Source organism: Rhinopithecus roxellana, chromosome 22, assembly GCF_007565055.1.
Source record: "Rhinopithecus roxellana isolate Shanxi Qingling chromosome 22, ASM756505v1, whole genome shotgun sequence".
Classification (NCBI taxonomy): Eukaryota; Metazoa; Chordata; class Mammalia; order Primates; family Cercopithecidae; genus Rhinopithecus; species Rhinopithecus roxellana.
The window spans coordinates 13638903-13666452 of NC_044570.1; the positions used below are offsets into that span (position 1 = coordinate 13638903).

General features: G+C 38.5%; 1 pseudogene; it reads right to left on the bottom strand.

The window, feature by feature from the left end:
- Positions 1 to 2759: 2759 nt before the first annotated feature.
- Positions 2760 to 27550, bottom strand: part of LOC115895682 — a 39312-nt pseudogene continuing 14521 nt past the window's right edge.

Sequence of the window (27550 nt, forward strand, 5' to 3'; positions counted from 1 at the left end):
AGATGTTGAAACTTCATAAATGAAAATAGTTTTGAGCTAGAAAAAATTCCAACAAGCCGGGTATGCAGCGGCGACATTAAACACAATGACAGAAGCTCAATCTCCATCTACTGGAACATGAACCCAAAAGGCAAAACTAATAGCCCTAACAAGAGCCCTTGTGCTACCAAAAGACAAAAATCAATATTTATATACACTGTAAATATACTTTTACCACACTACATGTTCATAGAACTATATACAAAAAAAGAAAAATCCCTTAATAGCTGGAGTCAAAGAAATAAAGTACAAAGAAAAATCTCCTAACAGCTTTATAGGCTCTGGAGAAAGTAGCAATAATGCATTATTGGGGACACCAAAAGGCAGGGACATCAAAAGCCAAAAGAAACAGGACAGCTAACAGGAAGGAAAAGCAAGAAAAAATAATTATGCCACATTAAAAGCAACAACAACAGCAGCAGCAGCAGCAACAACAACAAAAATAACAACTCTTGTCATTACCTCAAACCCATGGCCAATTTTTCCATGTGTATAGTTTTTTGGTCATCTATTTAACACCAAAAGAGGGCCATTTTGTTGACAGAGAGTTTTTCACCTTTGGGATGTTAGTATACTTTTGTAGTTTCCTGTAAATCCTTTCTTAAAGTTTTCTTTAAGTTATATCTTGATGGTGTAGGTTTTGATGACTCTCTTCCCATTTCCTCCCAGTTATGATGCAGTACACTCATGCTCACATTTTACTTTGTTTTGGACCAGCTAGATCATCTCCTATTATGGAGGTTTTTAGAAACCACTTGCTTTGGGGAGTTTCTTAAGCCCACCACAATTTCAGAAGTTGTGGTGTAGCTTCTATTAGCCCTGTGGGATCGCCACTTGTTTGGTCAGTCCCACACTTGGTCTGAAACACAGTCTTTGCTAAGAGACTTGTGGTTCCTCTTCATGGCTGATTAGCCTAGTTAGGCCTCTCCATTCACACACTATCCACTACAGTTCCCAGCTATTGATTGGGATGAAGCCACTTTAACCACCTCCAGTTTCCTTTGAGCTGACCGAGTGGCCACTCTTACATGCTGTGTTGTTTGGGGTGTAAGTTTCTTCTGAATTGGTAGCCACTCTCACCACGATCCCCTCTCAGTCAGATTACCAGTTACACCCTAGGAGGTGATTAGGCTCCCTTTCAGTCCTATATGGGATGGGTCCTGCCTGGGGTCCCAATACCTTACTGAGGTTTCTGAAGTGAGCTGTTTCTGGAATCATCCTGTAGCCCCTTAGTTACCAGTGCACTGCAGGGTAGGGCCCTGGGTCACAAAAGGGCTGCTCTCCTCCAGGGCTGAAGTTCCCCCGATGGTGCTTCAGGGGTCACAGGACACCAGAGAACCAGGGCTTAAGCCCTAGGGGCAAAGAAGACCACAAACCTGTCACCTCCCCTCCATCTTACTGGCTGGCAATAATGTTGTGGGAAGCAGAGGACCAGAGACTGATATGGGGAAACAGGAAATTTATTGAGATGCCCTGGCTCAGCAGAATTATATCCAAAAAGGCTGAGCATTGAGCAAAGACTGAGTGGGGTATTTATAAGCAAAATTACCAAACAGAACTAAAACAGCTAATTATAAAATGACAGGTTACATAATTTAGAGCATTAAGTGTTGACTTAGCATAACTTGTAGCCTGAGTAGCTTGTGGCCTTGCAGCATTGAAAGAAACAGTAATCTTCAAGTCTTGCTAAATACAAGCATGGGGAAACATAGTCATAATTAATGGCTCAGAGAGGAGACAGTATAGGTCTTCATTTTTCTTTTCTTTTCATTGACGACACCGAAGCTCAAGCCCACAACTATGGAGTCACTTCTGTCTGCTGTGGGACCAGGTATGGGGAGAAGTCTGCTCATGACTCAAATCACAGCCTTGGTAACCCACTGGTAGAGTTCCTAAAAACATCCCCTCGTTACTGTTCAACAATCATGATCTGAGCCAACTGCAACGTTTGAATTTACTCCAATGGTATGGAAGTGATAACCTTATCCAGGCCAGGCCCTGTGGCTCACACCTGTAATCTCAGCAATTTCAGAGGCAGAGCTAAGCAGATTAACTGAGGTCAGAAGTTTGAGACTAGCCTGGCCAACATAGTGAAGCCCCATTTCTACTAAATATACAAAAATTAGCTGAGTGTGGTGGCCCATGACTGTAGTCCAGGCTACTTGGGAGGCTGTGGCAGGAGAAACACTTGAACTTGGGAGGCAGAGGTTGCAGTGAGTGTAGATCATGCCACTGCATTCCAGGTTGGGTGACAGAGTAAGGCTCTGCCCTCACCAAAAAGCAAAAACCAAAACAAACACTTATCTGTTTGTATTTCATTGCCACAATATTTTTAAATGACTTTTTAATGATGTGCATAATTTTTCCAACTTTAGAAATAACCTTTATTTGCTTGCTTTCACAGATTTTGTATATTTGTTTTTTATCTTAATAAACTGAGTCTATTCACAGAACTCTGAAGATGTTTATTAATACCATATTGCATGGTCTATATGTCCAGTTTTGCAAATATGTGTTATCTATTATATTACTAGAAGCCATCTTTTTTTCTCCTTGTAATTTAGGTGATTCTCAAAGATGACACATCATTTTGCAATCTGGTTCTAACTTCCATATTGCCTCATGGTCTGCAGAATTGATCTAAAAAAAAAATTAAAACAACTGAAGGCTGACAGAGTACGTAACATGACCCAGCTGAAGCTGAGATCAGAACGTTGTACTTACAATAACTTCTCATCTAGAGGGATGGAGAGGCTGTGCCTTGACTCAGTGGGTGATTGCTGGGGCGTTCTGTCAGAAGAAGGACTGAGGGAAGCCCATGTGACCTGCCCAGGCCTAAGGTTCAGAAAGAACCAAGGCAAGAATATTACCAATTGTGAAGATACCAAGAGGTTTCTAAATAACTCTATTGGTTCAAAAATAATTATTATCCTTGCAAATACAAAATGATGATGCAAAAGATTCACAAATACTAATGATTCAAGCACCTACGTTAATTGCAGTACCAATGGTAAAGTGTATGATAGCAAAAGGCAGCAAGGAAAGGTAACTGTTAGTAATAAACAACTCTGTGTGTTATGAAAACACTAGAGCTTGCCAGTCTGTCCCACTGACCCTCACAGCATCGCTGTATCATGGGAGGAGGGAGGGCAGGATAGCTATCCAACTCCAGAGCAGCACACAACGCTTTGTCCAGGTGGCTAACCTTTCAGATACATTTCACTTTTAAGGTTTCATTTTGCTTTTGGACAGGGTGTGGGGAAAAGCTGTCTGGTGGAACCGCCCTTGTGTAGCCTCAAGGCTGCACTGCCTGTGAGTGCTTCCAAGGTGCCGTTCCTTTATTCTTTGTTTTCACTTGAGGCTGCTCAGAGACAACTCTGTACTCTGCAAAGATACATCTTTCTGGAGAACTGGAAGTCATGTTTCTGAAAGCTTTCAGCAAGTGCAGACATGGTGAGATCTTTGCCGGTAGTTGGCTTTTGACAGTGATGTTCATGACTCTCTGATGGCAACTTCTGAGAGCCTTTTCCAAGTGTCTGTTTGTTTAAGTTCTTTGTCTCTTGCTGAAGCTCTTTGTACCTTGCTGAAGCTCTTTGACCCTTCTTTAGTATTAACCACAAACTCAAGGTCACAATTGGAAGCACTACCCTCCACACCTCCATTTGGATAATTTGGGATCCTTGGTGTAACCATACTTGCTAGAAGTCTTTTCTGTTTAAAAAATTGTTCAAGAAATCCTGATGTATAGCACCATTGCAAGGCACCATATTGCCACTTCTTAATCCACTGACAGAATGATTGATCAGAGATGGCCTTGGGTGGCAGTACACTTTATTCTCTAGCATTGTAGAGTATAACATTTCAGAAGTGAATGGAAAAGGAAGAGAAGAAAATTCAGGTACTGGAGAATTTTTTTTTCTTTTGTAAATTGAAGAGAGCAATAATAAGGATAAATTTGCACAATAAACCATTTCTGAGGCCATGGTAGTAATAACCACTAACATGTATTGAGGGCTTATTGTAACAGCTACAATTTCATATGTCTTTTGTAAACTGGTATAATTTCAGTATCCATTTTCACATGCCAAAAGCTCTGAAAACTGAAAACTTATTCATAACTTTTTGGTGGCAAAGCCTAGCCAGATTTGAACTCATGGTTAGGGCCCAGTTTGAGCTGAACTGATGTGAACACATTTATTATCTTTATTCATCCCAGCATGAATATTCATACTGTTGGCTGGAAAATAATGCATTTCACAACAGCAGGTGCTTCAGAACTCGCATGTTGTGGATTACCTGTGCTGTCAATTCCACAGCATACGGTACGAGTTTCTGGCAAGGAAGTAAGAGTCTGCATTCACAACAACACGGTGTTCAAGGAACTTTCACAACTCCCATTTTATAGATGGGGGCCTAATGCTTATAGATGGGGCCTGCCTATGCTATTGAGGCTGGATCAAATGGTTAGCAGGTCCAATAGTTACTGGAATTTCCTAAGGCAAAGCCAGTTCATGTGTCCCACTCTCCTGCAATGCCTTCTTATGATGCTATGAGAAAAAAAGGCTGCACGCAGCAATGCTGCACATGCAAAAGTTCTATCTACAATTCACGTTTTCATTAACATCAGACTATGGTTTCAGCTGTGAGAAGTTTCCAAACAGAATGTTAAAAATGAGAAGAACAGAAAAAAGTAGAAAATGAGTAAAGAGATAACAATAAGTCAAGTGCTGGTAGAAGAGAGCAAGAGACTCATGAGGAACGAGTGCCAATGGGAGTGAGGTAACAGGTGAATTGGAAACACATATACAGATTTTTTTGAGTTTGAAAGTAACTGAAGAAGAAAGTATCTAAGCTTCAACATCCCTTATGAAAAGAGAAGGGACACAGGTGTATCCATAGTGAAGACACAGTAATAAAACCATACCAATCACCATTTATTGAGTTTTTTCTTATGTCCACAGGCACCGCATTGAAACCCATCTCATTTCATCATCTTTCATATAGGCCAATAGACATTATTTTCCCCATTAGAAATGAGAAAGCTGAGACGAGGAAGTTAGGTAACATGTCCAAGATCAAATAATAACTTTGAAACTGAGACAAAAAAAGAAAGCTCTCTGATTCCAAAGGCAACTTTCCCTTGAAACCACCCGCTCCTCCTGTGTATGCAAATATCTGTCTGTCAAGGAACCTGTAAAACTACGAACTGGCATTAACATTGGCATAAACAAACAGAAAAGAAAATTTTAAGATAACCTGGAGACTTCTATATACCCATCCCCTCCTTTCCCATTTGGGACATGAGGCTTCCCAGAGCCATGAGGCACCTATGAAGCAAATCACTTTTGATGACGACCCAGGCGTATTATCAAAGAAGAAAGGAGTTTTACTTTTAACATGACACGCATTTCTTTGGTTTTCCTCTAACATAATAATCACTTAATATTCAGTAAATTAGATCATTACATTTTCTCAGTCATCAGAAGATTTACACACAGAAAAACATTCATGGCATTAAAATGTCCCTAACCTGTCTGAGTCTGCTTCAATTTCCATTTTAAATCGACCACCTGAGAAGTTATCTTTCTTATAAAAGCTTTGTAATCTAGTATCTGGGCCTTCAGTCATGCATAATGCGCAATCTGAAAAGATTCAGAAGAGGAAAGGAAATTATGTTAAACACACCACAGCTTGCTTCAAAAGGAAAAGTATTCTTATCCTGTTTATACTCTTCAGTAGAAAAGATTTATGCCAGTAAACAACAGGGTCCCTATTTTAAAATGACAAACAGAACACAAAAAGGTGTGTTCATAGATTTCACATTCCTTTTCAGTCATATCAGAAAATTCCAGCACATGTGAGCAGAAGACACAGAATGTCTGTAATCCTCAGAGTGAGAAAAGAGATAACAATGGATACAATCAGGTACTCTAAAACTTTTACATTTCAGTGTGTTGTTTCTTCTCCATGTTATTACTGTTATGAATATAAGATCACATTATCACTAGAGAATTTTATCAGATGACAAGGATTACCTTTATTATAGTTGAAGGAGAGATGTTTGATGCTAAATTCAATCTGATTTACACAGGTGTGACTTGGGTCAAATTTACATATTGGTAACGTATACTGGTATCACACTGCAACTGGCAAGGAGCAATACTCACTGTATCTGGCAGTTGTTTTGCAGAGCTGGCCTGTGTTTCGAACACCTCATGATCCGCTGTGATAGCACTTTCTGAAATGCCACAATTTCCCGAGCCAGCTGAGCTAGACCTAGAAGGTCAAATGAAATCCTAGTCGTTATGTACCTTAAGTTTTCTTGTTTCATTTAACAAACACATTGAAAAGGGTTTTATATTGTTGTTTCTTTTCTTGGTACTCAGGCAATAAACACAACGCTAATTATATTTAATGAACTCAGAGTAATCCTGACACTCAAATTTCAGAACAAAGAATTTCTTGCATTTTAATGCCACTGTTATAACTCTTGGAGTTATACTCCAATGGAAGAACTCTTTCAAATCCTCAAATTAACCTAAAAGGATGTTTCTCTCCACTACCATGCACAGAAGGAGCTATCTGGTGTACCTCTTGATGACATCCCCAAGATCCAATATAATCTCTGCCTCTGTCAGTAGCAGTTGGGATTTGGGATTCACGCAGAAAGCAGATGGTTCCCAGTCAGAATCATCTAAGAATCCTTTAATGAACAATGACTTATGCAGCATGCCCACAAATGATGGTGAAGTTCCCTGAGATAGTAACAGGATCACTCTATTAGCACTCTTTGTGCCTGCAGAATCAGAGGAGGGAGAAATTCTCAGTACTGGAGAGAAAGGGGTGGTGCAAGAGCACTGGGAAGTGGTTATCACATGCACCATGACCTCTCTTGGCTGTGAGGTACAATGGGCCAATCTTTCCCCAGTGCATGTGGAGGCTGGTGTCCTCACTGGCCAAACCCAATCAGCAAGCAGAGGGCAAGGGATGCCTTAATACAAACAGATGCATGTTTGCAGAATTTAATTCCTGGATGTTAATTTTATAAATCTGTCAAATTTAACCCTGCCTTACAAGTACAAACATAGCTTTATAATACTGCCATAATACTAAGTACTAAAACATGCAAATCAGGAAAATGTATAAGGTCTAGGAGATGCAAGTTTTCCTTACTAATCTCTTTTAAGTAGTGAATAATCACTCATCTCTTTAATGTTTTCATTCAGCATAATATTTCATTTTGTAGTGGCAAGATTGGACTTTGACACACTCTAACTCAACCTGAAATTTAAAAAGGAATATTTACAATTGATTAAAGACTTTACAGTGCTGAAAAACTAAAATCTGGCAAGCTCCTTTAGAAATAGTGACACATTTTAAGGAGGCAGCCAGTAACCCCAAAATAATCACATATTATACCAGTACATATTTTTCAAATGTGAAAAGGTAAAGTAAAAATGGCCAGGCATGGTGGCCACGCCTGTAATCACATTGATTTCAGAGTCTGAAGTGGGAGAATTGGATGAGCTCCAGAGTTTGAGGTGAACCTGGGCAACATGGCAAAGCCCCATCTCTACTGAAAAGGTAGCAGTGTATGGTGGCTGATGGCAGAAATTCCTGCACTTTGAGAGGCTGAGGCAGGAGGATCACTTGAGGTCAGAAGTTCGAGGGCATCCTGGATGACAAGGTGAAATCCCATCTCTACTAAAAATGTAAAAATTATCTGGGCATGGTTCCAGGCACCTGTGATCTCAGCTACTTGGGAGGCTGAATCAGGAGAATCACTTGAACCCAAAGGGCAGAGTTGGCAGTGAGCTGGGACCATGCAATTACACATCAGTCTGGGTGACACAACAAGACTTCATCTCCGTGGTGGGGGAGGGAGAATACAAAAATTACCTGACATGGTGACCCACGATTATAATCCAAGCCACTTGAGAGGATTTGAGACAAGAATCACTTGAAACCAGGATGTAAAGGTTGCAATGAGCTGAGATCACTCCTGTACACACTAGCCTGTGTGACAGAATAACACAGGCTACGTTGTAACAGAGAAAAGTAAAATCTGAACATGTGAAGTGCCTCAATTTCTTAATAGTCTACATCTCATGCTTGAGTATGAAAGCCTACAAAGTTCTCATATAAGTCAAAGTTGCAAAAATAAATTTTATATACCAAATATGTTGTAAGTGCCTAAAGTTCTAGCTTCCAACAGCAAGCACGCAAATGAAGATAAAAGTAAAGAAACATTGGTGTGTGAAAAATGCCCCTCATTTTGTTTCCATCTGTAAGCCAAAAATATAACAACAGAATTTTTACCTGCTGCTGACGGAAAGAGAAAACAGGCTGATGTAGAAAATAATAGTGTTGACCACCTGCTATGAACTAGGCATGTCAGCTTGCTCACTAAATTCCCTCAACAACCCTATAGTATGGAAAACTTCCTAGACTTTGCAGTTCAGGAGCCCGCAGTCACAGAACCTGGCCAAAAGCACACAAGCAATTAGACATACGTAGGTTTGAAGCAGGACTTCAGGACCCAAAATACCATCTCCATTTTTCTATGTGACATTAATTGAAAATAAATAGTACCAAATTTACTTCAGCCATCATCCTCTTAACTCTACAAATAGAAATCCAAACATCTGGTATTGATGGAAGGTATCTCAAAAAAATAAGAGCTATTGATGACAAACCCACAGTTAATATCATACTGAACAGGCAAAAACTGGAAGCATTCCCTTTGAAAACTGGCACAGGACACTCCTATTCACTCCTATTCAACCTAGTGCTGGAAGTTCAGGCAAGAGAAAGAAATCAAGGGTATTCAGTTAGGAAAAGAAGAAGTCAAATTGTCCCTGTTTGCAGATGACATGATTGTATATTTAGAAAATCCCATGGTCTCAGCCCAAAATCTCCTTAAGCTGATAAGCAACTTCAGCAAAGTCTCAGGATACAAAATCAATGTGCAAAAATCATAAGCATTCTTATACACCAGCAACAGACAAGCAGAGAGTCAAATCATGAGTGAACTTCCATTCACAATTGCTTCAAAGAGAATAAAATACCTAGGAATCCAAATTACAAGGGATGTAAAGGACTTCTTCAAGGAGAACTACAAACCACTGCTCAGTGAAATAAAAGAGGACACAAACAAATGGAAGAACGTACCATGCTCATGGAGAGGAAAATTCAATGGTGTGAAAATGGCCATACTGCCCAAGGCCATTTATAGATGTAATGCCATCCCCATCAAGCTACCAATGACTTTTTTCACAGATTTTGGAAAAATTACTTTAAAGTTCATATGGAACCAAAAAGGAGCCCACATTGCCAGGACAATCCTAAGTCAAAAGAACAGAGCTGGAGGCATCATGCTACCTGAGTTCAAACTATACTACAAGGCTACAGTAACCAAAACAGCATGGTACTGGTACCAAAACAGAGATATAGAGCAATGGAACAGAATAGAGCCCTCAGAAATAATACCACACATCTACAGCCATGTGATCTTTGTCCATTACTCACATGAGCTACTCTGCACTTTATGCTTCCAAGCTCATAATCCTATCTCCCATCCAAATTACTGTTTGATGAAGATCATTAATTTGATTTGATCATTTTTGATCTGTTTGGCTTTGAGAATTCCAAAGCTTAGAACAATTTTTCTGCCAACTATCCACAAAGCCCGCATTTTGAATAGAAGCGTGCAAAGGAACACCAACAGCAGAAGCAGCAGCAGTAGCTGTCACAGCTATAAGGCCCATGATCATAGCTATTAAAGTAAATATGAATCACTCTGATCTGTGAAGTATTTCTTGTAGTACTTCAGTGATAATACGTATGGAGGGAGAGGCCTCCCTAGGTCTATTGAGGGAAACAAGTATCCAGACTCCTTCTGGGGCACTAACCAGTAAAAATGCTATTCTCTTTATTAAAGGTAGAATGAATGCAGGTAAAAGATGGCAGCTGAGGCATGAAATGGTTTGAGAGTTAGGTAGGACATTAACTTTTCCAACTGCCAACAAAAAAAGGAGGTTTAACACAACTCTGTAATGGGACCGAATGATTGTAGGTCATGGCTACAACAAATCAAAATGTTTTACTGTGGGTCTCTGTTTTACATTCTCCTTTCCAAACACAGCCATCATTAATTTCCATGCTCCCGGATGGTCTGAACTTATAATAAGATCAATCACTTTTGGGATTGGAAGAGCCATACCATTCTCCTCCTGCTTAATAGGGTAATTTGTTTCAATTATTCTATATAATGTTGGTGCATTATCTGGGTAGTCTTTTGCAAAATGAGTCTCTCTACAATCTTCATGCTGTCCAGTACAATTTGCTGCAAAGTATCCCCTACGGACCCAATCAATGATGATTTTAGAGTAATTATTTTTCTGTACAGCATCACTATTTGCAATACAATCTTTCCAGGTTAGCACCTCTAGGTTTTCAGACCATTTAATGGCCTGCCTAGGGCAGGGCTTCTTATTAGGTTTACATTTATTAATCTGGTGAGGTGTCATAAAATAGTCAGCCATCTGTGATCAAGGTATTTAGTAGTGTCCAAAGATTGAAACTTTCTTCCACTGATTACATGAACAGAGGTTTTTGATCCCTTATGTGTAGGGACATAAAACAGCCAACAACAATGTTTATCATAATTTAAACATCCTACTGGTGGCCCCAGGCAGATGGGAGGAAAACAATAACCAATGGAAACATTCATTAACATTTTTGCCTCCTCTGGATGATTAGGGCCTTGGTTATCTGTTGGTCCAGGCATCCAGATGCTGTCATTAACATAAACCTCCATCGGCGTATCTGATCATGTAACAGGCCTAATCAGTGGTGAGAATGGAATGTAGTCTCAATAAGTAAAGTTTCCCTCTGTCTGTCCCTTAGTAGGTCCAGTTGCTGCCTGAAATTCTGTATTAGCATCTTCACAAAGCAAGCAGCTGAACAATCACTTTCCTGGCATGAGAATCTGAAATAGTGTTTTCAGCTGCGGCTTGCAACTGTGCAATAAAATCTGGATAAGGCTCTCTTGGAGCCTGTCAAACTGAGTTAAAAGAAGGATAAGTAGTACCAGGGTTGTGAATTTTTTCCCGGGTTCTTAGGTATATAGCTCTGAGCTGATCAACACCCTCATCACTCATTGCCATCTGTTGATTTACAGTACCCCATACCTGTCTGATTCCAAGCCATTGATCAGATGTGATAGTAAGGGTAGGTTGGGCTTGATCTTTTCTGCATGCCTGATTTGTTGCTTCATCCTTTAACCTCCGTTTTAGGTTGGAGAAATTCGGAGTAGGACAGGGTGGATCGGGCTAATGACTCCCAACCCACAGGTGTTAAACACCGGTTATAAGCCACAGATTGTAACAAGGTATGAACATAAGGAGAATTTGGCCCATATTGTCCAATTTCTCCCTTTAAGGTTTCTAATATTTTAAAAGTGAATGGCTCCCAGCATACTTAAGCATGTTCTCCGGGTTCCTCGGCTTGCAAAATAATTACCTGAAACTGCCGAACATTCAAATCCCCCATTTCTCCTGCCTGATAAATAGAGACCTGGATTGTCTCTGCACCATAATTTGTATTTGGACTGGCTCGCAGCATTCTTTTAGTACTAATTAACAGGTGGACAAGCCTGTATCATTCCCTCACTGTAACTGGCTGTTGGGCAAGCCTGAAGCTTCCGTTCGCCATAGTTAATGTTGGCGCGTGCAACAACACAGCAGGCAAGCCCGGTCGCAGGCACCCTACCAAAAATTTATAAGGCTGAGGTGGGGTTGGCCGTTTAGGACCTTCCCCTAAAGGCGCGATTTAGTGGCACTGTTTTTGCAGTAGGCGGAACTGTTTCTCTCATAAGTTTCTGGGGGTTAGCATAGAAAGCTTCCCGTTTCTCCCCCTTTTTAAAACAAGACTCTGATGGTTCACTTTGGTGATCATCAGACTCCTGGTTACTACACTTTTCTATATTATCCCGAAACTCCTCCTCCTCATCCCCAGTGTGAAAGGGCTCCAGGGCAGTTTTAATTATAGACCACGCAAACCAAGTGGTAGGGGAACACGGTGGCCCTCTTGCGCTCATTTTAAGTCTCATCTGACCTTATCCCAATCTTTTACATTCATAGTTCCATATTCTGGGAGACAAGGAGAAAACTTTTCTATGAGATGGAACAAAGATGTGAGATTTTGATACTCACAATTACCCCTCTGTGGTGCAATAACTGGCATGCCAGGCTTAAGTAATTAGTAAACTTACTTTCAGCCTGACCCAAATGTCCTGAGGATACCTTGGAATTCTCCAAGTGTCCTACTTGCCCATAGAGCTTGAAGTGAAACGTACTCGGGCATCCTCCGCCCATCATCATCTACTTTACACTCTCTGGCATTTCTTCACTGGATGACTTGTAGAGATTACCGGGTACAAAGCTTTGGGCAGCAGATGTTTTGGGAAACCAGCCCCACACCACCCAGCGGGACCCTGAGCCCAGCGGAGACAAAGGAACAAATTGTTGGAAGAAATAGAAGTCCAATAGTTAAGTCAGAAAATACTGGTGTCTCTTCCTATTCTCTAAGTGCTAAGGAGGAAACTCTTTATTGGATTTTCATTAAAGCTGATTTCAGATTCAGAACAGTAACTTTAAAAGAATCAAAATTCACGTACTTCAATGCCTCCCCTTTGCATCTAAAGAACAAACGCCAAAACAGTTGAATAAGTGACTGCGTAACAGCATAGCCAGGAACAAAATGAGACCTACTGACCCTTGCTTCCATTAGTCAAGTGGGCCTCAAACCCATTATGATTCAAACTCAACCACACAGCAGAGTGCAAATCTGAACCCAGAGTACAATCTTAACCATGTGTAACTCACACCAAAAAAGTAAGCCCATAGAGGAAAAGACTGGCAGAAGTTGATGATGACATTGATAGTGTTTGTCTCTCATAGAGATGACTTTAGACATGTTTTTCCATCACATTTTCTGTATTTTTCAAATGCTATCCATTACAGCACCCTCCATCCACACGGGGCCATTGATATTGGAAAGGGGACCAGTGTGAACTGAGATGTGTCTTGAATGAGATGTGTCTTAAAAAAGAAGCACATGAGATTTCAAAACTTAGTGGGAGGAAGAAAAAGAAAGAAAGCGAAATACCTCATTCATATTTTTTATATTGAACGCATGCTGAAATCATATTTTGGATATATTGGATTAAATATATTATTAAAGCTAATTTTGCCTATTTCTTTTTACTGTTTTCAATGCGGTTACTAGAAAACTGAACGGTATGTATGGGGCTCACCTATTTGACAGCACTGCTTGATAATTATCAAGTAATATGTTTCCAATGGAATTAAACCTACACTTAATTAAAGGCATAGTCATATAACACAAATTTTGTATTTATCTTCTAACAAGTTACTGTTACTATTTAAGAATAAGGAAGGCCAAAACATCCATTAAGCATATCATGTTAAACAGCTGTCTCCCATCTCTACTAAGCAAAAAACTGAAGGGCAGGATGTTGCTGTTGACCGGCTGTGTAGTACAAAATGATCTAGATCATGGATGGGAGAATTTGCACTTCACCAGCTGCTCTCAGGCAGGTTGAATGTTTTCAATTTGCTCTCCCTCTGAGGACCTCGATTTCCTCAACTATAAAATGATGCAATGAGCCAATGACTTTTCTAGTTCTCTGAAAAAGGAAAAGTCTCTGATCTACCTTGGTGGTTGTAAAGTTAAGACAGGACACGAGGAAGGACTTCCCAGTTAAGAGATGTAAGACTCAACAAACAGGAAAGATTTTGGGCCTTTGAATTCCTACATGCTATGGCCAATGTAGCCTTGGCATGCATGAGGCCAGGAAATGACATTGGAGAGCACTTCCTGGGCTCCCAAGATGATTCCAGAAAAAAGGAATTGCCCTTGTTGCCTGCAGGTTGCATCCTTCTAGTTTAAGAAGCGACCACACAATATGGTAAATCAGGTAACTTCCTTCATTCAAAATGAACGCAACAGAACGGAAATGAAGAAAGAAGACTGCTTTTACCTAGAGAATCTCTGATAAATGTCAAAGTTGTCTGCGTTTCCATGTCACAACTCTTTTTACCTTGATGATATTCTGCCAATTCTTTTAATACACACACACAAAAGCCTAAAGAACACCATGCACACAGTTTTTGTCAGAGCTTTCAGCTGCTGCTCAGTCACTGTTTACACAATCTTACCTTTAAGACAATATCATTTTATACATCATATGACTTTCTTTTGTGTAGAGACAGAGTCTTATTCTATCACCAAAGCTGGAGTGCAGGGGTGTAATCATGGCTCACTAGAGCCTGCAACCCCTCGGCTCTAGCAATCCTCACACTTCAGCCTCCCAAGTAGCTGAGACGAGACACACTTACTGCCACCCACCACGTGAAGCTAATTTTATTTTTTGCAGAGACAGGGTATTCTATGTTGCTCAGGCTGGTCTCAAACTCATGACCTCAATTGGTCCTACTGCCTGGACCTCACAAAGTTCTGGGATCACAACCATGAGTCACTGTGCCCAGTCATAGCTTCTAAGAATAAATCTGAAGATCAGTCTTTCTGAGCATGCTACAAAACTTGACAGGAAAAATGATAAATATTTATCAACTACAAAAAAATAAGAAAATTTACATACGGTACAAAATAAAAAAATACACTGTAATAATGTGGAGTTGTAAATGTTATAGAAATTATTAATAAATCATTTTAAGCAGATAGAGACAAGCTGTGTTCCTCGGAACATTTCTGTCTCATTTAAAACATCTCCAGAAAAGTTTCTTGTCTAGCACGAAAGCCCTGGCTCTTAGAGTCTGGCAGGCAAACTTTGATATGCAAATGCCTGCCATTAGCAGCTGGGTCCACCTAAACATGGCTTCCTGCCCTCTTCTCTTTGACCTTGTCTCAACATGTACCTGGCCACATGGCCGCCCCCACATATCCCAATCTATGCAGAACATCATGGCATCCTGCATTTGCATATTAAAACTCTAGGGTGAGTGGACCAGTTTTTTAGAGGCTACGTGATTGACATCCCTGGTCAAACCAATCCCCTGAGCTTATGAGAATCAGGCACCACCTCTTCCAGCCTCCTCAGGTAACCGACTGGTTTCTCTGCCTCCCTTGGGGTTTTCTCTCTAGGTTCTTCCTCTCTTTTTCAGTATAACTCAAAAGATTTCTTTTACACCATTAGAAATCAGGCTCTAGGCCTCTTCTAGGATGGGCATTTTCTGCCTTTAGCAGTTAGGAGGGAGATGCTTTCTGTAGCCAAATTTTAGTCTCTATAATGTCCCACTGACAGGAAAATCACCTGCATTTGGTTCCTATCTTCCTTTAAAGCATCTATTCTGTCTCCTATTAAGACAGTACTTAATTAATAAGAGGAATTGAAGTCTGCAAGTTAGTGGGAACCATTTCACTATGGGTAAGTGCTTTAGAACTGGCCATAATAGCAGAATATAGAGTTCAATCTAGCAGACATTTCTCTTAAAGGGCTTTTGCCTAATTGCATGGTTTTTCCTAAAATCCATTTTCTAAAGAAGGCATACAGACCACAAAAGTCTGAGAAATAAAAGGGAAATGAAAGATAGAGAAATAAGACTGCTTATGGAAGGCATAACTAAGACTAAAACTATGGTTTCTCTGGTGTCACATTTAAATGGGTACCGAAATCCTGGAGCCAAGAAGAAAAAAAAAACATAGTGAGAGAACGTCCCCTTACTGTACTAGTTTCCATTCTGTATTACATACTGAATAAAAAGGAGACTAAAGGATGCTTTCATTCTTACCTCTCTTTCTAGATTGGCAACAGATTGTCTGTAACATCCACTCCCTTGGAACACACAAAAACACATACACGCACATATATACATACATATTTTAATAGCTTTGGCGATGTATGTGTGTGTATATATGGAGTCTCACTCTTTTACCCAGGTTGGAATGCACACTGGTGAGATCTTGGCTGGAAACTCCACTACTTGGGGTCAAGTGATTCTCATGCCTCAGCCTCCCAAAGTGCTGGGATTACAGGCATGAACCACTACACCTGGCTGAGTGTATTTTAAAGAACTTGGACTCCTTCAACTTTGAAACTTTAAAAAGTTTCTTATTTACTTTCGCACAATGGCAAGGCATTCTTACTACACCTTTGTAAGTGTTGTAAAATAATGCAGCCCATTTAGCAGTCTTATCAGGCAGGCTGAAAGAGAAATATTCCCCAAAATTAAAGAAGCAAGTTTCAGGGAAGTCATCTGAAGATTATCTTATTTGGGCCCCTTCCAGTTGTCTTCTCATTGGAGGAACTTTGAAAAGTAAAGGGAGGCTTATGTCAATTTTCTGATGATCCTGATAGGCATATAGAAGTTTTCCAAAATTTAATTCAGGTAGTTGACCTCTCATGAAGGAATGTTTTTCTCTCCTAAGCCAAACCCTAACATCAGCTAAAACAGACAGCTGTGAAAGGAAAAGAAAACTGTGGAGATGAGCGATATGTTTTCTACAACAGGCTAAAAGGGAAAAGAGAAAATAGGATAGACAAAGAAACAGGGGAAATACAATTCCCAATAGGAAAAGGGGCAATACCTCTTGAAAACCCTAATTGGAACAGCTTTCTATAGTGTTTTCCCTTTTTTGTGATTTAAAATGGCTTCTCTCTCTTTTATAATGTTCATCCAACCTGGAAAAAGTTAATTTTCCAAACGTAAAATTCTGGGCTTAGAGTTCAGCTAGAAGAAATAAAAGTTAGAAGCTGACATGCTGGTAAAATGATAAAAATTTCTTACTAGTTGGGCTTTTGGCTTCTTTCTCCCTGTGCAAACTTGTAAAAAACAAAAAAATGTAGATTATCATTTATATTCTAGGTAATTTGATACATAACGAAATCAGGTTTGTGAGGTCGATCTTAATATGTAGACAATTTGTGTGCTTTGCATGTCTTCCCGTATGTTTCTGTCAACAAATGGTATCTTAAGTCAGGTTGAAGGCCCAGGACCCAATAAGCCTGCTGTTCCAGCCAGACCAACTAAATGTCAGTAAGCGCCATCCAGTGGGACTCTGTGAAAATGGAAATGTCTGTATGTATGCTCTTTAATGTGGTAGCTGCTAGTCTCATATGGGTATTGAGCCCTTGAAATGTGGCTAGTGTTCCTGAATAGCTGAATTTTAAATCTATGTTTAATGAGATACATGTGCATAAATGGTCAGAAACAAACTGGGCTACAGTCCTACACCTTGTTCCATGTCCTTGGGAACACAACCTGTAATCATGTGGCAATACTTTGTTTTAGTCTCTGCCATTTTATGAAGGTGGCTGTCTTCTTCTTCTAAGTCAGTTCATGGGCAAGGGCCACAGAATCTGATAAGCCATGTTTTCAGTCTGGGTGATCCCAGCTGATCCATCAAAGGCAGAGTTTACAAAATATCCTAAGCACTGACCTTGAGAGCAGTTTAGGGAAGGTCAAAATCTTGTAGCCTCCAGCTCACTGACACCTAAGCCATGATCCCTAAACTTGTGGCTAGCTTCTTGTTCTGGTTTCCAGGTAAGAAGGAGGTCTACCTTGGGAAACAGCTGTTGTCATCTTTGTTTTACACTGTAGAATGTAAACCAAGCTACTCCTAAGGTTGGTTCAGCCTAAGTCCAGCAATGGGAAAAGACAGCTTGGGGTGGGAAATGAAATATATTTGTTTAGGTCAATTCTCCTTCACTGTCTCCATCACAATTTTGCAATGAAAGATTCAAAAGCTGACTGTCATTCCTCTGAAAATACCTTGGACACTTGTGGTTAAATCATAACCTAGGTTGGTTTTATCTGTGAGATTACATTTTGTAAAGTTCAAAAACCAAAATTGTTAACTGGTTGGCATGGCTAAAGTCAAGTAATAAGAAAGTTTTAAAGAATTTTCTTTAAAAGTGTTCACTTAAATAAAAAGTAGATATTCAATTTATCGATATATTTAAAGAATGTTCTTCTGAATATACATATGTTTCAAACCTGCACGTTATCCACATGTACCCTAGAACTTAAAGTATAATAAAAAATAATAATAACAATATAAATAAATGAATGAATAAATACATACATAAATAAAAAGAATGTTCTGGAGAAAAGGGCTCTTTTATTTTCAGTTGACTGAATTATTTTTCTCCATTTTCTGTCTTAGCACTCTGAATGCATGCCTGAGAGACCCTAAGGGACTCCTGGAGAAAAAGAGTAGGTGCCAAGTCCCCATATGGGGAAATACACACACGAACACAAAACAAAACAAAACACCCATGTTTTCCTCATGAAACCCCCCAAATTCAAAGCAGATAAATTCCTCCCAAGATCAAAGGTTCTGTGCTATTATGTATTGGGTTATTTAGCCTTGTGGGTCTTGGGAATATCATGTTACTTCACACTATATGAGAGAGGTTCGGTGTGTAACAATTAGGTAGAAAACGCACTGTGTGAAATGACTAAGAGTAGCCCTAAATTAGAGAATCATGCTCTTGTCTACCTAAGACATAAACATACCCACCCCCACTCCTGCCACTAAGAAACAAGACTCTGGGGGAAGGGATGGTCTAATTGTCTTCAGCTGTGTCTGCTAGTTAGTCCCTAAAAATTTCATGCTAATGACCCTGTTCCTCCAATGGCTACAACCTGAAGCCAGTAATCCAATTAAGAAAGTGACACATAAAAAAATCTTTGAATCTTCCTATTGTGTTGCCATATGTGTGGTGCTATAAAAAGAGCTATAAAAAGAGCTCTATTTAATTGTCTTAAAGAAAAATAAGCACTTAAACCAATTTTTTGTTGTTGCTGCTGTTCGTGTGAGTTTAAGAAATATAATCTTAAGGATTACTGGTAAAATGCAAGTGTCATCAAAGTGAACAGAGGTCATCTAAATCGTACAACTTACACACCAGGTTTGCCAAACGTTCCAAGGTTGTTTCCTGTCTGACTTACAGGTAGGTAAAACATGAGATACACAGAGATAGATGCTGAAAACTCACACTTTATCTGGACTTCTGTCTGCATTCTAGGATCCACACCTTGTATATAAGTGAAATCGCTTATTAACCAGGCGGTTCGCCAAAAATGAAAGTTGCTAAATGTCAACAGTGAACATTAACTAAACTCAGAAGGTTATTGTATGGTCTTTTTATAACTTGAGCATTGAAATAAAAGTACACCAACGAGTTGTTAAGAAAATAATCTGCCCTTTACTAAAAGGATTTTAAAAGGTTTGTAAATATTCTACCGCATGGTCAAATTGATTGAGAGTAAATGAAATGATCTATAAGGTTTCATTTAAATAAACTGGGGTTAACATTACCAAACTAATGAAAGGGCAAAATTTGGCTTTGAACGGGATGTCATAGCCAAATAACATGTCATATCATAATAAAAATTCATAAACAGTTTTTGCCTTTTGAGCCATCATTTTGGAAAAACAAGTAATTTATGGCAATCTGGACTTCTATTTTCTAAAATCGACTGTTCTAAACCTCTAACATTTAACAGGTATCCTAAAAGCATCGTGCAAGTTTCAAAATTGTCCTTCTGAATGCCTGGCTTTCTGGGTGGTTTGGAGGGCTTCTGAAACTTCAGAAAAGACATATATAGTCACCTGACATTGCCAAAATGTTGTCCAATTTTCTTTAAGTTATATTTTGATGAATAATACTAATTGTGTTGCAAAATTGTGTGGGATTCCTAAAATACTAATGTCTAAGTATATGCTATCAATCATAATTAAGCATAAAGTTATTGTAAACTATGGAGAAAAATAAACTTCTTTGTCACTCATGGTTTTCACTGTAACTATCCTGGAAATTCTATCATTTGCAGGCATATGTTATCTTGCTTTGTTCCTTTTGAAAAGATGGCTTATAATCATGCTATATTAAGGACTTTAATAGGTGTTCTCAAATGCAGGTTTTTAATAGCTTTGACGATTGTAACATTGGGATAGGGAAAGAATGTATGGAACTCATAAAGAACTGACATATTCACAAATATCCAGGGAGAGAACAGTAAAGGATCTGGACTGCATTCAGAAAGTAAAAACAGACATTTTAACTTTCGCTTAGAATATTGCTGACCCTTATTTTGTTTTTCAGAGTCAAGAAAGCTTATTTTGAACTATTTATGGCCCTTAAAAATTGAGTAAGATATTCCCCTGTGGACAAAATTTTTACCACGTTTGTTTAAAACTGTAAATACTCTTTACTTATGGCAAGATAGTTGTTTGCATCAGTGCAATAAGAATCCGTTGACTCTGTCAACAGAACAGAATTGGAAAAACTGGATACTTGACCAAGGCTTTGACTGGAAGAATGTGTTTCCTTTTAAGGAATCAAGTTTGGCAGGCAGTAGCCGATAAAGACCCCTTGGGAGAAGTGGCCTCGTACCTTGTCTACACAGTCCCTGCACAGTATTCCTGACTTGTGGTCAGTAAAGAATGGCACTTTCTAAAAGATCCGGGGGCTCCAAGTTCATCTGAAACCTCAAGAAGAGAGGATCGTCCAACGTACAGACATTTGAGAATAACAACCATGGCTGGTCTCGGCTTTAAAGTTCTTATCTAAAATTCTTGCTGGAACAGAGTTTCATCAAAGTGAATCCAATAGAACTACTAGAAGAAAACAAAAACAAAAATAAAAACATTCTTGCTGCACTTAGTGCAAGCAATCAGTTGAAGTATAAGACTGAAATTTATTCTATGAAAAATGCCCACGGTTCTATAAAGTGCTTTTTTTTTTTTTCTCCTTAAATGTGGCCTGAATAGAGAAATTATCCTCCAAAGCTTATCATATATTTGTCATTAAATCCTAGTTCCCTTATATTTTTTAAGGTTTTTTGTCTACTTTTAAGACTAACCATGTTCATTCCTATGAATCAAGTGGACATCTCCTGCATCTTGGGTGGAGGGGGGGAAGCAATGGTAATATAAATATCTGGATCAATACACTAGTTCTTGGAAATTATCCTGCAAATTCTGCCAGGTAATAAAATTGAGTAGGGTGCCCATAATCGGAGGTATCTTTGGGAAAATAAAACCAAGGAACTTCATAGATCCCCAAAGGGAAAATCTATTTCTTAGATTAACACCTCTATTCAAGCAGAAGTAAAACTACGGGTACTTAAAGATCACATCAAAATTATTCACAAGTTCAGGAAAAATGCAGCCTTCAACCCCTGGTAGCTACAATCCCTCTTTAATGAATTCCAGCATTCTTTCTAAAATTCGGTAATCCCCATATTAAGCCCTCTCTTGCTTATATGACTTGTGCTAATATTTGAATTTTGTATACTCAAAAGTATATCTCAAATTGTTTCTTTTTTCTTGTGTAGAAGCCATCAAACCTACATAGTGCTGCAAACTGAACCACACATGGACACACTCTTCTTCTGAGGCCCCTTAGATCGACCCCAGAAGGAACTCTCGCTGCTGTTCCACATTTGATGTGCCCTTTCAGCATGAAGAATCCAGAAAGAGTCAACACCCAAAACCCTCTAACATCAGGTAAGGTGACTTCTGCAGAAGAGGAGAGGCAGAATGTTAAAAGAAATTGTTTTAACATTATTTTAACATTTAAAAGAAATTATTTAATGTTAAAAATGTTATTAAGAAATTATTTTAAGAAGATAGGAAAAGGGGCCCTTGGAAAGTTTTTTTTCTCCTTTAAAGCAGCCCCAGAAATGTTTCTTGTTTAACAGGAAATTCTCAGCTCTTAGATCCAGCAGGCAAACTTCGATATGCAAATGCTGACCTGAAGAACCTGGGGCTACCCAAACATTGCAATTCCCACCTTCTTCTCCTTAACCTTGCCTTCACATGCCCCTAGCAACATGACTGTCCCCACATATCCCCATGTGTGCAGACTGGCACCCTGCATTTTCATATTAAAAGGCCAGGGTAAGAGGGCCAGGTTATTCAGGGGCTATGTGAGTGACATGCCTGGTCAAACCCATCCCCTGAGACTATGTAAATCAGACACCATCACCTCCAGGGTACTCATATAACAACTGATTGATTTCCCTAGCACTTGGGGTTTCCTCACTCAGTTTTGGAATCCTTCTCCTTCTGTCTCAGTATAGGGGTACTTCTTCCTTCTTTCTAGTCTATTATACTCTCTTCCTTAAAACTCCACGTGTATTCATGCCATTTTATCCAATTTGCATGAGGCAAAAGCTCTGGTGCTCCTCCACTCATCAGAGCCATATCACAATCAAGACTAAAGTGAAGAGATTTTCATAATTTCAATGAGCTCTTTAAAATCAGTTAAAAAAAGGGAAAATGGGACAAAACATGGATAGTTTGCAGCAAAAAACAAGAGGTCAAATAATGATGAACAAAATTTTTATATGAACAAATTATAAATGCAAATTAATACAACAGAGAAACCATTCTTTCCCCTATAACACCACTAAGATTAGAACCTTTATCATGCTAATGTTGGTAAGGGAGTGACTATATAGGTATGCTCATTCACTTTGGAAAGAAATTTGTCAGTGCTTATACATTTTCCAGGTGCAGGTGCCCTTTAATGTACTCTTTCCACTTCTAGGAATTTACAGAGCTCTTCTTTCACAAGGGCACTAAGGGTGCACACTGCACAATGGTTGCCTCTGATGGCCAAAAGCAAACAACATAACACCTAAATCTCCATCAACAGGGGCTTAAATACACTCTTTTAAACATAATCAGTCTAAATATACTGCTATGGAAAGATATATTGGCTGCATTAAAAAAAACACATTACATAGAGTTTCTATAATAACATCCAATTTGATTGTGTGTTTTAATTACAAATACATAGAGATTTAAATGTGAACAATTCTCCAAGGATAACCAAGATGCAAAAGTATTAATTCTAGTTATCAGCGGAGTGTAAGATTAGAGAACATGGCAGAAATTCCTACATTGTTGTCACTGTGCATTTTTCTGAATAGTTTGAAGCTTTGTTTTAGACCACAAGCATAAATTATCTAAGAAATTTGTAGTTTCTGGGAACTAAAAACATTAGTCAGATCAGCACCTTTTCCACACTCCTACCTCATTCAATGAGGGAAATACAGTTGGACTGTTTTATAACAGTCTGCATTTCATGCTGGGATCACCTGACATAAATTGGCAACCATTAACGTTCACTCTGGGCGATGTAAACTCCGTGGGCTTCGGCATTGGGTCTTTTCATTCTGTTAGCAGTGTCTTCCACAGAAATGTTTTTAATTTCAATAAAGTCAAACTCATCTAATTTTTGGTTCTAAATATCTCGCGTTTTGGTGCTATAACCCATCACAAAACCCAAGATCACATAGGCTTTCTCGTTTTCATCTGGATGTTTTAGAATTTTGCATTTCACATTTAGATCTAGTGTTCATTTTTGTGCATATAAATATCCAATTGTTCCAGCAACACTTGTTGAAAGACTGTCTTTCCTCTATTGAACTACCTTTGCAACCTGGTTAAAAAGAAAATCAAGAAATCAATCGACTATATTTGTGTGAATCGATTTCTGGACTTTCTGATTCTGCCCCCATTGATGAATGTGTCTATTTATTTGCAAAATTCAGATAAGAATTTGAGCTTCCAAAAAGTGAAAAACCAATGTCCGTCATTTCTTCCCTAGTTCAAATTCTATGTACTTCATTTACTCAAGCATCATTATCTCTGAAAGGAAATATTAGGAGTAGAATAAAACAGGTGACTAGAGACTAGGGGAAAATATACCATGGATAGTCAACAATGTCAGCACCACCTCACCATACATAGAGTGAAATACGCTAAGACCACAGGTCTCTGAGTCAGGGCGACAGACAATAGTTAGGTATAAAATATCTTTCTACAGGGTTTCCTGTTGGTTAATTGGAAGCCATCCATTTTTAAACTAATTTTATTTTACCAGGAGCTATTTTATTGTTAGCTAAAGTTCTATCCAAATTTTGTCACTTGTATGTCTGCCTTGTCTGCTATTCAGTGTTTTCTGACTTCTAGAAAATTTACTGGGATACTGGGTAGAGCTGTTAGCGGTTGTTGTCCAGGTTTCTTTCTAAAGCAGATGCATTTAAAAAAAATTGTGTAGAGCTAATAAAAATATTTTTAAAAATAACATACCTATTGCATGTGCATAGTCCTCCTTTCTTTCTTCTTTCTTTCCTTCTTTTTCTTTCCTTTCTTTCTCTCTTTCTTTCTCTCTTTCTTTCCCTTTTTTCTTTTCTTTTCTTTCTCTTTCTTTCTTTCTTTCTTTCTTTCCTTTCTTTCTTTCTTTCTTTCTTTCTTTCTTTCTTTCTTTCTCTCTTTCTTTCTTCGCCCTCTCTAGTCCTCTCTTTCTTTCCGTCCTTCCTTCTTCCTTCCTTCCTTCCTTTCCTTCCTTCCTTCCTTCCTTCTTCCTTCCTTCCTTCCTTTCATTCTGCCTTCCTTCCTTTTTCTTCTTTCTTGTTTGACATGACATCTAGCTCTGTCACCCAAGATGGATTGCAGTGAAATGATTTCAGCTCATGACAACATTCACCTTCCAGTTTCAAACAATTACCCTGCCTCAGTCTCCCAAGTAGCTAGGATTACACGCCCTTGTCACCAGGTCTGGCAAATTTTTCCATTTTTAATAAATACAGAGTTTCATCATGTTGCCCAAGCTGATCTCAAACTCCTTACCTTAAGTGATATAACCACTTCAGCCTTCCAAAGTGCTGGGATTACAGGCAAGAGCATCAAACCCGGCCCACAGATTGTTCCTTAATATCCCTTAATGCCAGAAATTCCATTTGAAAGTAAGACTTAAGCAGTAGATAGTAGCTATATATCTTAGAATTATGCTATCCAGTATGGTAGCCATGATGCATATTTGGCTAATTAAAGAGAGATTTAAAATTCAGTTATTCAGTCAGACTAGTCACATTTCAAGGGCTCAGTAGCCACAAGAGGCTAGCAGCTCCTACATTACAGAACATAGATACACATATTCCCATTTTCAGAGAGTCACACTGCATGGTGCTTAGAGCACAGAATGTAGGATGATTTACTATGCTGAAATTTTAGTGTGAATGGTCTTGTTTGCAAGCCACCCAAAATGTCTTTTGATTTAATTTGTTTAATGTATGCTATCATTACTACCAAAAGTCTTGGCAATTAACTTACAGATTTACTTACAATCTGTCAGAAAGTGAGTACTCAAATGATTCAGACCTGCTTGAACTGATGAATGAAAGAATGAATGAATGAATGAATGAATGAATGAATGAATGAATGTCAGTGGGGTGATGCTAGTAACACAGGCAACAGAGAAAACCAAAAGTTGTACCAACACAAAGAAAGTATTAATAATTCATAGATTATTTTTAAAGACCTAAAGACTAAATACACATCAAACAACCAAGCTGCCAGCTTATGTTTTTGTTATAAAAAGCCCATCATCAAGTATAATCAATGGCCTACACCTTCAGTACTATGGACATCTGTGAAAGGTCTTTACCAATGAAGTACCTAAGGCAGTTTATCAGTGTCTGTATAACGATTTAAGAACAAAAGATACACAACATATGGCTGAGCCATATTCCATTCTTTAAGGACATATAATACCATTGAATACTCTATCATTTGTACTTGAGTACTTGAGTGTAGCCTACCCTGAGAGTAATATTTGTATGCAAAGAACATATGGCCTGAAAGGCTTGCTTTTTCTTTTTTTGTTTGTTTGTTTGTTTTTTTTTTTCCAGGAAATGTTCCCAACAGTGAAGTATTTTTAAGAACAGAAATGTTTTAGCATGTCTGTAGGGCCCTTGATACTGTCTGAAGTTTTATTATTTGAGTACCTAAAAGTTATCACATAAAAATGGAAAATACGAAACAATAACCTGCAGAGGAGGGTGCAATGTTGTTTAATAGGTGAGGTTGTGTTCAGTGAGTAAAATCAACTAATTTAAAAGGCAAATGAAATTTTCTTACTCTTCTCCCTAAAATTTAACTTCATTGTTTTTATAAGAAAAAGTACATAGAAAAATCTTGCTATAATGTACAAAGATGTAGACTCTTACGTTTTGGGTTTATCAAATACTGAAACCTGTTGAGAGAAAATATTTTACCTGTATTCTGCTAGTAATTATAACTAACAAACCAAAAAAGACTATAGAAACTAAGCAATCTTAATAGTGTTTTGTAGAGACTGGAAGTAGTGCTGATTTTAATGAGCTGTAATAGACCCTGCATAGGAAATACTTTAAGGAAATAAAAGTTTACTAATTTTACAGCAGAATCTGAATGACACATTATAATAATATGTTTCTGAACATGAGATTAAGAAACATCCTTCAAATAAGTAAGATTATACCTATGGTAACAAAGCAAAACTAAGCCCTTTCTTACACTATTACATAAATTACAATGAAGATTATGGAAATGTTTATATTAATAAAATATCTTTCTTGATAGTATAATTAACCTCTAAGTACTTTAAATCAAAAATAAAATGTGTAACAGAAATGACAGGAAGGTTTACTCCCTTACAGATGACACTGAAATATATGATGAACCAACGAATACGTGACGGGGTTGTTGGGACCCTCAATTACATTTTCTAAATATGCATTGTAAAAAAATGTAAATAAACTAAATCTTTACTGTCCTTACAATCACGACTATAGTGTATTTAAAATAGTGTTCTAAAAGAGACATTTTAGGTATCTATTAATATATATTTCTAGTACCATATATAAAATGTATTATGTTTACTCTGAGAACACCATTATTTGTTTTTAACTGGATTTCCTTTAAAGAAAAATATTCTGCATGGGGACTTTGGAGTAGTAGAAACTGTTAAGGTGTATGAATGGAATAAGTTTCAGCTATAATTATACAAATAAGTATTACAAATATGCAAAGAAGATAGAAGTAGTAAATGTCAAGGTAAAAAAGTTAGAGAAATATGTGTCAAAAATGAATTCCAGGCCAAACACTGTGGCTCACAGTTGTAATCCCAGTAATTTGGGAGGCCGAGGTTGGCAGATATCCTGGGGTCAGGATTGCAGCCAAGCCTGGAAAATATGGTGAAACCCCATGTTTACTAAAAATACAAAAATCAGCTGGGTTTGATCATCTAGGCTTGTAATCACAGCTGCTCCAGAGGCTGAAGCAGGATAATTGCTTGAATCCAGAAGGAATTTGTTGCAGTGAGCCAAGATCATGCCTTTGCACTCCAGTCTGGGTGATACAGCCAGACCCTGTCTCTAAAAAATAAGTATATCCATTGTCACAGACCTGGGAAGGGGAGTAAAAGTAATGTAATAAGACAAGGGAATTCAACTGAATAACTTGGTGTTCTGCCTCTGAGGGGAATGCAGATTGTAATAGTGGCTTTAACAATTACTCACCAGTTGCAGTGGCTCATGTCTGTAATCCCAGCACTTTGGGGCTGAGACTAGTGGATCACAAGGTCAGGAGATCGAGACCATCTGGTGAAACACCATATCTGGTA